The sequence below is a fragment of the Syngnathus scovelli genome, chromosome 8 (assembly GCF_024217435.2).
Source record: "Syngnathus scovelli strain Florida chromosome 8, RoL_Ssco_1.2, whole genome shotgun sequence".
Classification (NCBI taxonomy): Eukaryota; Metazoa; Chordata; class Actinopteri; order Syngnathiformes; family Syngnathidae; genus Syngnathus; species Syngnathus scovelli.
In genome coordinates, this window is record NC_090854.1 from 3,601,734 (window position 1) to 3,614,893 (window position 13,160).

A 13,160-nucleotide genomic window follows, 5' to 3' on the forward strand; every position below is an offset into this window, starting at 1 on the left:
AGTGGTCATAGAAGTAAAGTGAAAAAGTGTATAACTGTATATAAGGTGCAAGAGTAAAGTGCCAAGTGGCATGGTGACTTTGGATGGTTTATGGACAGTTTATGGTCCACACAAACTGCTGAGTCCATATTTTAATACAATCAGTCTCTAGATATCCTAAATAAAATAAATGGAGTGTTATTCTAAACTTTGCACCGGTCCAATATAATTGTTGAATGAAAGTGGCCTCATGGATTTTGCTTTACATTCAACTAAATGCTTAACTCTTGTCAAATGAAGTCATCCGTTAATTTACTTCATTTTGCTACCCGGGTGCAGGCTACAGGTGCAACAATGACAGAGAGGATGCAAATGCACAAACATTTCTGTCTCACTGCCTCAAGATTCAATTGGAGAGATTTTGCCAGCTTTTTCCAGTTATTCTAAGACACCAGTGAAGTGCGGTCAGAGGAGGCCTCCCCTGCCATCATAACATGATGTGGCGGGCCGTATCTGGCCCCCGGGCCTTGAGTTTGACACCTGTGCTTTAGATGAACAAAACGGCTTTGAAAAGACACCTTACGGAGGCAACGAAAAAAAGGTTCTCCAGCCTTATGGCAGAGGGTGCTAGTGATCCCGGGATGCTTCATGCGCCCACCTGTAGAATAAGTGATCTCCAGTTGAAATTTAAAGTGAACAACTGAGGAGCAGTCGTCCATTTATTTCGTTTTACATTCGGTTTTTTTTTTCGTTTTTACATTTCGTTTTACAATGGAGGATTACATATACAAACAATTTTCAACTATGGATTTTCGGTCGAAGCAGGAGGTGATCAGTAAAGGAAGAGCAACTCCGGAGCTAAAAGGTTTGATTCGGACAACGGGACTTAGGAGCATGTCTTTTCAAACGGAGTGGTACGCACGATCGAAAACAAGTTTTTGATTCCATGTGCTTTATTGAGTGTTTTTACGTGTGAAGACTGCTGATATGAGATTTTAATTGGAATACCGTATTTTTAGGACTATGAGTCACGTTTTTTTTCATACTCTGGGTGGGGGGGCGACTTATACTCAGGAGCGACTTATATGTGCTATCGGGCGGACCGTGCCATTGTACGAGGGGGAAAGTCGCGTGGAGGTGGAATATGCGTCTACATCCGAGAAGAATGGTGCCGGGACTCTGTGGTGGTGTGTAAGCACTGCTCGCCGCTTGTGGAGTTTGTGATCATTAAGTGCCGTCCTTTTTATCTGCCGAGGGAATTTACCGCGATTCTGCTAGTCGCGGTATACATCCCGCCTTCCAACATCGAAGGAGACAAGATCGCGGCGCTTGGTGAACTGTACCAGGCTGTCAGTGAACAGCAAACAGCGCACCCTGACGGTTTCACCATCTTCGCTGGAGACTTCAATCATGCCAACCTGAAGTCTGTTTTCCCGAGGCTTCACCAGCATGTTCCCTTTCCGACACGTGGAGACAGCTTCCTGGACCTAGTCTACTCGGCGCAAAAGGGAGCTTTCAAAGCCACCCCCCTCCCCCATCTGGGGCTTTCTGACCATCTCACCGTTTTGCTTTTGCCCGCATACAGACAATTGGTAAAGGCATCCAGGCCGGTTCGGAGGCAGGTTCGAGTGTGGCCTGAGGGTGCCTCCGATGCACTTCGTGACTGCTTCGACACCACTGACTGGGACTTCTTTAAGCAGGCAGCCACCTACAACGATTGGACGGACATAGAGGAGTATACTGACTCTGTTACCTCTTACATCACAAAGTGCATCGATGATGTGACTTGCTCAAAATCCGTCGTCACTCGCGCGAACTGGAAGCCGTGGCTGACGGGGGCTGTCCTCAGACTGTTGAGGGCCAGGGACAAGGCTTTCAGAGCGGGGGATGAGGCTGGCTTGAGGACAGCGAGGGCCGACCTGTCCCGAGGCATCAAAGAAGCAAAGAAGGCGTTCTCGTGCAAGGTCTCCACCCACTTCAAGGACAGCAAGGACGCACGTAGCCTTTGGCGGGGCATTCAGACCATCACGGACTACAAGCCCGAGCCGAGGAGCTGTGAGGGCGACGTCCGTCTGCTGAACGATCTGAACCGCTTCTTTGCTCGCTTCGACGCCCAGAACAGCACTTGTCCACTGAAGTCCACTCCCCCCCTGCACGAGCAGCCCCTGCGCCTCTCTGCCGACGGTGTGAGGAGGGCGCTTGCCGCTATTGACACCCGTAAGGCGGCGGGCCCTGACAACATCCCGGGTCGAGCGCTGAAGGACTGTGCTGGGGAGCTGTCGGGTGTCTTCACGGACATCTTTAACGTTTCCCTGCAGCAGGCCATCGTCCCCTCGTGTTTCAAGGCTGCCACCATCGTTCCTGTGCCAAAGAAACCTGCACCGTCCTGCTTCAATGACTACCGCCCTGTGGCACTGACGCCCATCATCATGAAGTGCTTTGAGCGGCTGGTCATGGAGCACATCAAGTCCGTTCTCCCCCCCACCATTGACCCTTTCCAGTTTGCGTACCGTGCCAAGCGGTCCTCTGAGGACGCCATCTGCTCTGCCCTCCACTCGGCCCTCACCCACCTGGAGAGAAAGGACTCATATGTGAGGTTGCTGTTTGTGGACTTCAGCTCTGCCTTCAACACCATTGTGCCGCAGCGACTCATCTGCAAACTCGACGAGCTGGGCCTCAGTACCTCCCTCTGCAACTGGATACTGGACTTCCTCTGTCAGAGGCCTCAGGTGGTGCGTGTTGGCGACAAAATCTCCGCCAGCATCACGCTGAGCACGGGAGCCCCCCAGGGCTGCGTGCTCAGTCCATTGCTCTTCACCCTGCTGACGCATGACTGCACTGCGACCTACAGCGACAACCGCATAGTGAAGTTTGCTGACGACACGACTCTGGTGGGTCTCATCACGAAGGGCGACGAGACTCGGTACAGGTCGGAAGTTGACCTTCTGACCACGTGGTGCAGGGACAACAACCTCCTGCTGAACGTCGATAAGACCAAGGAAATGATTGTTGACTTCCGGAAGGGTCACACAACACACCTGCCGCTGATCATCGACGGTGCTGTGGTGGAGAGGGTGAGCTGCACCAAGTTCCTGGGGGTGCACATCAGTGAGGACCTCTCCTGGTCCGAAAACACCTCGTCACTGGCAAAGAAAGCTCAGCGCCGCTTGTACTTCCTGCGGAAGCTCAGGCGTGCATGTGCTCCTCAGGCAGTCCTGTCTACATTTTACCGTGGCACCATTGAGAGCGTCCTCACCAGTTGCATCGCTGTCTGGGGTGGTAACTGCACTGAACAGAACTTGAAGGCCCTGCAGCGCATAGTGAATACGGCTGGTAAGATTATTGGTGCTTCGCTACCCTCCCTGAAGGACATTTACACCTCCCATGTCGCCCGCAAGGCAACCTCGATTGCCAGAGATGTGAGTCACCCGGCTCACTCTTTGTTTGACCTTCTGCCCTCTGGGAAGAGGTACAGGAGCCTGCGCTCCCGCACCACCAGACTCGCAAACAGCTTCTTTCTCCAGGCTGTTAGGGCCCTGAACTCGCTACCCCCTTCTGCGTAGCGTGCGGCACTGTTGCGCTACTTTCGGGAATGTCTGCTGTACGCGCACTTGCTCCTTTTTTTTTCTGCTCCTCCTATTTATTTATTGTTGTTTATTATTGTTGTTGTTGTGTTATTTATTCATTATTTATTCAGCACGCTTTTGTTATACTTGTTTACTTGTTGTCTGTTGTGAGCCATGTCTTGTCACCGTGGGATAGGGGGGAACGAAATTTCGGTTTCTTTGTGTGTCTTTGGCATGTGGAGAAATTGACAATAAAGCTGACTTTGACTTTGACTTTGACTTTGACTTTGACTTTGATATGTGAATTTTTACTAGATCATTAACACTTTACTTACTCACGAGTATAGTTGATCACTTCACATGTTATTTTCACTTTAAACTGCATGAGGGCGCAGTATGGCTGTGGAATAATTGGAGCCTCACTGACAATGAGTTCCATTCACTGACTTCCGAAGTCGGGATATTATATTTAATGATTTGGAGTGACACAGATTATTTGATAAACTTGTTATTTATGTTATAGTTATTTGACATATAGTTTATTTAGAGTAGCAGCATGTATGTTGTTAGACTTCAGTAGTTTCCGATTTTTTAGGGAGGCCGTGAAGGGGGGGGGAGCGATCCAGGGCGCTTGCGTGTGTTGGCTCACATGTTGAGCTCTTGATTTGTGAAATAAAGAGCCGGTCATCAAACCCATGTCTTGCCTGGTACTTTGGTAACGCTACAATATAGTTATATACGTAGATCTGTGGAATAATTGGAGCCGCCAACTGACAACGAGGCTGACGTCAGCGCACACGTAGGTCCGAAATCGACAGCTGTTTTTTTTTTTTTTTCGTTTTTTTTTTTTTTTTTGACACAGAGGATGAATATTCTGGTGGATTTAATGATTTGGAGTGACACGGATGGTTCGTTAAAATTGTTGTTTATATTACATTTATTTGAGATATCTAGTCTGACGTCAGCAGCGCACGTAGTTCCGGTGTCAACAGCTGTGTTTTTTTTTTTTTTAAGTGACACGGAAGACGAAGATTCTGATGAATTTACTGATTTGGATTGACACAGATGGTTTGATAAAATTGTTGTTTATATCACATTCATTTGATATATCTAGTCTGACGTCCACGGCGCACGTAGTCTTTCAAGATTCAAGATTCAAGATTCAAGAGTTTTTTATTCGCCATGTTTGAGCGTGCCAAACAAGGAATTTGACTTCGGTAAATCACAGCCTCTGTTCAACATTTAGGTGACTAACAACAACACTCAGGACATGTGAAGAACGAAAGATATTCTCAAACACCCCCTGATCTTAAACTCCCAAGAGGGCAAGGAAAAACTCAAAACTCCAGCTAGGGGAAGTTTCTAGCGTCAACAGCTGTTTTTTTTATTTTTTGACACGGACGATGAATATTGTGATGGATTTATTGATTTGGAGTGACACGGAAGGTTCGATAAAATTGTTGTTTATATTATATTGTTATTTAATACATAGTTTATATATTGTTATATGGGCTTGTAGAAAACATTGAACTGCAACGCGCCGCTGACGTCGGACTTGTTTACATAAAGGAGGATCAACTCAATTGATGGCTTTAATGATTTGGAGTGACACAGATGGTTTGATAAAGGTGTTATTTAAGTTATAGTTATTTGAATAACTGTCATTGTTACATCAGGCCCGTTCTTAGCTTCTTGTTTGTGTTTATGTCACGTTAGCATACCGTATCGTTTAGCCTGTTGTTGCTCGTTCATGTCTGTTCTTGGTGTTGGATTTTGTCGAATAAATTTCCCCCAAAATGCGACTTATACTCCGGAGCGACTTAAAAGATGTTTTTTTCACTTTATTGTGCATTTTATGGCTGATGCGACGTATATTCCGGAGCGATTTTTAGTCCAAAAAATAAGGTAGTTCAAATTAAATAATAAAGAAGCCACTCTAGAGCAGCGTTCCCCAACCATTTTTGTGACACGGTTAGGTGTCGGCCGAATTTTTCCAGGGGAGGGGGGTGATGACGTCAGTGCCTCCCCAGTCATGAACCTCACTGCACGTCACTGATCGTGGTTAATTTATCGCGGCTTCAGTACATCGCGGTACAAGTACAGTACAAGCTGTCATACCTATAGGTTTGCGACCGATTCTTTGTTGTACCGTTGCCATTGACCAAAGATTGTGTGAAATCTGTCACGTCTACTGATTGTGAAATGTGCGACAGAGCGTTCTATATAATATCCGTTGAAAAAAAAGAAAAGAAACCATTGCTTTCAGAGAATGTAGTCAAGCGAAATTGTACATGTATCGACATGCCAAGATCTGTGGAAAAGCTGGTAAAAACCAAAATGTCTTTAAATTTGAGAGGCGACGATGATCTGACTGAAATTTATGCATTTGGAGTCCCCAGAGGAGTTCCTGATTAATAAGAATTAATTGACCAAATTGCAGCGGGATGGGAGTCCTCCATTTGCTGCTGGTGTACGATGAACAAGAACGTAGACAAGGTAAATTACATCCATTACAACATGCAGAAATTGGGCAATTGGACACGAGCGGGACTTGAGGCAGTGCACGAACAGCTAGCCACGTCTTCCAGAACCGCAATGCTCTTGTTATGTTGTTGTCTGAGAAAGGAGGGGTCTGCGCAATGTTCGGAGAACAATGCTGCGCCTTCATCCAGAACGACACCGCCCCTGATGGGAGCCTGACGGAGGCGATTGCAGGCCTGCAATCCCTCAACATGAGGATGAAAGAGCACTACAAGTGGATGACTGCTTTTGGGAAGTATAAAGCCCTTGTGTCCTCAATTTTAACATCAGTTGCAGTGTTTGCTGCTATGCTCACCTTGTATGGATGTTGTTGTATACCATGTCTTGTTGCTCTGTTTAATCGTCTCATCACTAAAGCAATATCGCCCATGGAGGATGAGATTGCTCAGATGTACTTAATGTCTGAGCGGCAATATGATGATGATGGTAAAATTCCTGCATCTGTGTTACCAGACTTTTCCCAGATCTGTGATTCTGAATGATGACATCGCGACGTTTATCCTTTGAGGGTTAACATATTTGTCCTCATGAATGTGATCCAACAACTGAAAGTCAAGAAAAGGGGTTGTTTATGGTGATGTGTAAATTTGAGCAAATATGTGATAAACAGAAGGGAAATGTTGGAATAATTAGTTGGTCGGCCTGACCAAAGGCCTCATTATTTACGAGTTGGGAGTCCTTTGCTTCAACAAAGGACTCTGTCTAGCCCCAGAGAATTCCTTTACCTCCCTTCCTTTCTTATCTCACTAGTTCTTTGTTTAATTCATAAGAACTCCTCTCCTTTTAAGCCAACTCTGTATTTTTTATCTATGGGTTGTTGTTGAGACTGTTTGTCTTCAAGTGTTACAGAAAAAACATATCTGTTGAAGTAGTTGCATATAAGTTATCCCATATTTACTCAATATCAGTATTGTGTGAAACTTAGCAAGAAAGTTGCATTGTTTCACAGGAAAACGACACTCAACACACTTCGAGATATCTAATCAAGGACGAGTCAGCCAACCGGCTGCCAACCAGCTGAGTAACAGGACAGACTCTGCATTGCTGGAGTCACGAATCGGCCAAGGCCTCGCACCACATAACATTCGTTAGCTAATCAGCGTTGCTACAGCCACAATCTCCCCTCCCTTTAGTGTAGCAACGCCTTTTGTAACCAGGGCAACCCAAAATACAAAGAGAAGATAGCGGAAGAGGAGCTCAGAATTGGTGGAGAACTGTGACTGGGCCTTCTATGTAATTCTCCTCGCGAGTAAAACGAATACCGTAATTTTTGGACTATAAGTCGCACCGGAGTATAAGTCGCACCAGCCATAAAATGCCCAATACAGTGAAAAAAAAAAAGAGTCGCTCCGGAGTATAAGTCGCACTTTTGGGGCAAATTTATTTGTCAAAATCCAACACCAAGAACAGACATGAACCAGCAACAACACGCTAAACGACACGGTATGCTAACGTGACATATACACAAACGAGGAGCTGAGAACGGGCCTGAGTAACATTCAGAGTTATTCAAATAGGTATTACATAAATAACATGTTTATCAAACCATCTGTGTCACTCCAATTCATTAAATCCATCGATCGTCCTTTATGTAAACAATGCCGCGTATGCGCCACATATGCGCTGATGACGTCGGACTCGTAAGTTGCATTTCTAATTATTCCACAGACCCATATAACGATATATAAAGTATATTTCAAATAACAACAATATTATCAAACCATCTGTGTCACTCCTAATCATTAAATCCATCGATCAAATTCCCCGTCCTTTATGTCAACAACGCCGTTTGCGCACCGCACAGATCTAGTATACAACTATATTGTAGCGTTAACAAAGTACCAGGAAACACGTGGGTTTGGTAAACGGCTCTTTATTTAACAAAACAAGAGTTCAACGAGCCAACAACTACTGCACTGTAACAATAAAAACATATACAAGTTGCTGCACAAAATAAAATATATCAAATAACTATAACATAAATATGTTTTTCAAACCTTGTGTCACTCCAAATCATTAAATCCTTCAAATGTGGGGCCTTTCGTCATCTTCGCCATCCCGTGATAGAATCCTTTGTCCTTATGTAAACAACCGCCGCGCTGCTGACGTCACTTGCAGGTCAAATTACAGTAATCCCTTGCTACTTCGCGGTTCGTTTATCGCGGTTTCACTACATCACTGATTTTTGAATTTTGAAAATTTGCGAAAAAATTCACATATAAGTCGCTCCTGAGTATAAGTCGCCACCCCACCCAAACTATGGGGAAAAAAAACGCGACTTATAGTCCGAAAATTACGGTAGTTGTCTTCTCTTTGTTGTGCAAAATAATGTCTGATGGTACTTAGACCTGACAAAATGGCATACAGAAAATAATGTATAAATATAATAAATACAAATATGATACGTGTGTGTGTGTGTGTGTGTGTGTGTGTGTGTGTGTGTGTGTGTGTGTGTGTAACACATGTAGATGTACCTAAAGTATACATAATGTAAATATGTTTTTAGAATTATTTTATTATTATAACAACTTTTTTTATAACAAGGTACAAGTGTACATACTGTAAATATGTTTTTAGAACTCTTTTATTCCATCCATCCATCCTTTTTCTTCCGCTTATCCAGGGTCGGGTCGCGGGGGCAGCAGCTTTAGGAGGGACTACTAGACTTCCCTCTCCCCAGCCACTTCATCCAGCTCATCCCAGGGGATCCCAAGGCGTTCCCAGGCCAGCTGAGAGACATAGTCTCTCCAGCGCGTCCTGGGTCGTCCACGGGGTCTCCTACCGGTGGGACATGGCCGGAACACCTCCCCAGGGAGGCGTCTTGGAGGCATCCTGATGAGATGCCCGAGCCATCTCATCTGGCTTCTCTCAACGTGGAGGAGCAGCGGCTCTACTCCGAGTCTCTCCCGGCTGACCGAGCTTCTCACCTTATCTCTAAGGGAGAGCCCGGACACCCTGCAGAGGAAACTCATTTCGGCTGCTTGTATCCTAGATCTCGTTCTTTCAGTCACGACCCATAGCTCGTGACCATAGGTGAGGGTAGGAGTGTATATCGACCGGTAAATTGAGAGCTTTGCCTTTTCGTTCAGTTGTCTCTTCACCACGACGGACCGGTACAGTGTCCACATTACTGCCGAGGCTGCACCGATCCACCTGTCAATCTTGCACTCCATCCTGCCTTCTCTTGTGAACAAGACCCCGAGATACTTGAACTCCTCCACTTGGGGCAGGATCTCATCCCCGATCTGGAGAGGGCATTCCACCTTTTTCCGACCGAGGACCATGGCCTCGGATTTGGAGGTGCTGACCCTCATCCCGACCGCTTTACCTCTCGGTTGCGAACCGCTCCAGTGAGAGCTGGAGATCACAGCTTAAAGGAGTCAACAGCACCACGTCGTCTGCAAAAAGCAGAGACACAATGCTGAGGTCCCCAAACCGGACACCCTCAACGCCTCGGCTGCGCCTAGAAATTATGTTCATAAAAGTTATGAACAGAATTGGTGACAAAGGGCAGCCTTGGCCCTAACCCAAACCATAACCCTTACTTGGAACGAATCCGACTTACTGCCGGAAATGCTGACCAAACTCTGGCATTGGTGATACAGGGACCGAACTGCCCTTATCAGTTGGCTCAGCACCCCGTACTCCTGAAGCACCTTCCACAGAACTTCCCGAGGGACACTTTTCCAAGTCCACAAAACACACGTGGACTGGTTGCGCGAACTCCCATGCGCCCTCGAGAATCCTGCCGAGGTTGTAGAGCTGGTCTACTGTTCCACGGCCAGGACGAAAGCCACACTGCTCCTCCTGAATCCAAGGTTCGACCTCCCGACGGACCCTTCTGTCCAGCACCCCTGAATAGACCTTACCAGGGAGGCTGAGGAGTGTGATTCCCCTGTAATTGGAACACACTCACCGGTCCCCCTTCTTAAAGAGGGGAACCACCACCGTCCCCGATGTCCATGCAATGTTGTAGAGGCATGTCAGCCATGACAGCCCCACAACATCCAGAGCCTTTTAAAATTCCGGACAGATCTCATCCACCCCGGGACCTTGCCTCCGAGGAGTTTTTCAACTACCTCAGTGATTTCGACCCCAGAGATTGGAGCGTCCGCCTCAGAGTCTCCAGGCCCTGCTTCCACAATGGAAGGTGTGGAGGTGGAATTGAGGAGGTCTTCGAAGTATTCTCCCCACCGACTCACGACGTCCCGAGTCGAGGTCAGCAGCACGACATCTCCACTGTAAACAGTGTTGACCGTGCACTGCTTCCCCCTCCTGAGACGCCGGATGGTAGACCAGAATTTCCTCGAGAAGTCATTCTCCATTGCCTCGCCAAACTCCTCCCACACCCGGGTTTTTGCCTCAGCAACCGCCGAAGCCGCGTTTCGCTTGGCCATTCAGTACCCGTCAGCTGCCTCCGGAGTCCCACAGGCCAAAACGGCCCGATAGGACTCCTTCTTCAGCTTGACGGCATCCTTTATCGCTGGTGTCCACCAGCGGGTTCGGGGATTGCCGCCACGACAGGCACCAATGACCTTATGGCCACAGCTCCGATCGGCTGCCTCAACAATGGAGGCACGGAACATGGTCCACTCTGACTCAATGTCCCCCGCCTCCTCCGAGACGTGAGGAAAGCTCTGCCGGAAGTGGGAGTTGAAGCTCTTCCTGACAGGGGAACCTGCCAGACGTTCCCAGCAGACCCTCACAGTACGTTTGGGCCTGCCAGGTCGGACCGGCATCTTCCCCCACCATTAAAGCCTACCCACCACCAAGTGGTGATCAGTTGACAGCTCCGCCCATCTCTTCACCCGAGTGGCTAAAACATGCGGCTGCAAATCCGATGACACGACGACAAAGTCGATCATCGAACTGCGGCCTAGGGTGTCCTGGTGCCAAGTGCACACATGGAAACCCTTATGTTTGAACATGGTGTTCATTATTGACAATCTGTGTCGAGCACACAAGTCCAATAATAGAACACTGCTCGGATTCAGCTCGGGGGGGCGTTCCTCCCAATCACGCCCTTCCAGGTCTTACTGTCATTGCTCATGTGAGCATTGAAGTTACCCAGTAGTACGATGGAGTCTCCAGAAAGAGCGCTCTCCAGCACTTTCTCCAAGGACTCCAAAAAGGGTGGGCACTCTGAGTTGCTGTTTGGTGCATAGACACAAACAACAGTCAGGACCTGTCCCCCCACCTGAAGGAGGAGGGAGGCTACCCTCTCGTTCACCGGGGTGAACCCCAATGTACAGGCGCCCAGCTGGGGGGCAATAAGTATACCCACACCTGCTTGACACCTCTCACCGTGGGCAACTCCAGATTGGAAGAGAGTCCAGCCCTTCTCGAGAGGACTTGTACCGGAACCCAAACTGTGAGTGGAGGCAAGTCCGACTATGTTTAGTCGGAAATGTTCTGCCTCGCACACCAGCTTGGGCTCCTTTCCAACCAGAGAGGTGACATTCCATGTCCCAAGAGCCAGCTTCTGCAGCCGGGGATCGGACCGCCAAGGTCCCTGCCTTTGGCCGTCGCCCAGCTTACAATGCACCCGACCCCTCTGTCCCCTCCCACAGGTGGTGAGCACATGGGAAGGGGGACCAACATTTCCTTTACGGGCTGTGCCCCATAGGTGAAAGCCCGGCCACCAGATGCTTGCCTTCGAGCCCCACCTCCAGACCTAGCTCCAGAGGGGGGCCCCGGTGACCGGCTTCCGGGCGAGGGAAGTCCATATATATTTATCATCATAAGGGGTCTTTATTATCTTATATATTATATTACTTCAATTTTTTATAACAAGGTATATTACTGTAAATATGTTTTTAGAACTCTTATTATAACAACCTTTTTTATAACAAGGTACAAGTGTACATACTGCAATTGTGTGGGCACTCCCTGCCTTCTGCTGGTGTGTGGACAACTTTCGTGCCATAATGCCTCAATTCAGAATTTTTATTTAGAATTTTTTATTGTTTTTTGTGGAAAAAAATCAGCGATGCACTTAAGCCGCGATAAATCAACCGCAATGTAGCGGCGAGGAATTACTGTATTTATATAATTTACTTGCATACATACAGGTAACCGACATTGTTAAGCACAAATTCCACTCTCAGTGAACAGCCTGCATGTTTTACAAAGTCAGCATGAACTGTAAGAGAACACCCGATAAAGCATTCTGAGATGTGATGATGGAAGTCTTAAAGTATTTTAAACATTCTGTTGGGCAGCTCGGTGGTGTACATGTTAGCACATCCACCTCACAGTTAGAAGGGTGCCGGTTCGATTCCACCTCTGACCCTCCCTGTGTAGAGTTTGCATGTGTGACACAGATTGTTTTATAAACGTGCTATCTTTGTAATAGTTATTTGAATAACTCTGAATGTTACGTCAGGCCCGTTCTCAGCTCTTTGTTTGTGTTTATGTCACGTTAGCATACCTATCGTTTAGCCTGTTGTTGCTCGTTCATGTCTGTTCTTGGTGTTGGATTTTGTCGAATCAATTTCCCCCAAAATGCGACTTATACTCCGGAGCGACTTATATATGTTTTTTTTCACCTTATTGTGCATTTTATGCTAATGCGACCTATATACCGGAGAGACTTTTAGTTCGGGAAATACGGTAATTCGCCGCCACACAGCCCCAAGCACCGGCGTCGACTTCCAGGCGTGTGGCGGCGTGGACTTCCATCCCCGGAGGTGGCACTTCCAGCCACGGAGGTGGAAGAGAGCTCCATAGAATAGGACCGGGCGTGTGTAAAAGCCATGTCCGAGCCCCAGCTACCGTCCCCGGACAGGCACCCGGCCGAGCACCGGCCCCGACTTCCATCCACGGAGGTGAAAGAGAGCTCTGTAGAGTTGGACTGTGCGTGCCTAAAAGCCATAATAGTTGTTCAAACCTTCTGTGTCACTCCAAATCGTTAAATTCTTCAAACTCTTCGTCCTCCGTGTCACTTACAACTAAAGCTGCTATAATGATGCCGGTAGTGCGTGGGGCCCTTCGTCATCTTTGTCATCCCGTGATCGAATCTTTGTCCTTTATGTAAACAACCACCGCGCCGCGCTGCTGACGTCACTTGAAATT

At 47.4% G+C, this 13,160-nt stretch overlaps 1 protein-coding gene across 6 annotated transcripts in view; it reads right to left on the minus strand.

Annotated features, from left to right (window-relative positions):
• The window catches only part of tmprss3a (transmembrane serine protease 3a), an 84,278-nt gene that overhangs the window by 38,452 nt on the left and 32,666 nt on the right, over positions 1–13,160 (minus strand). The window lies entirely within an intron of this gene.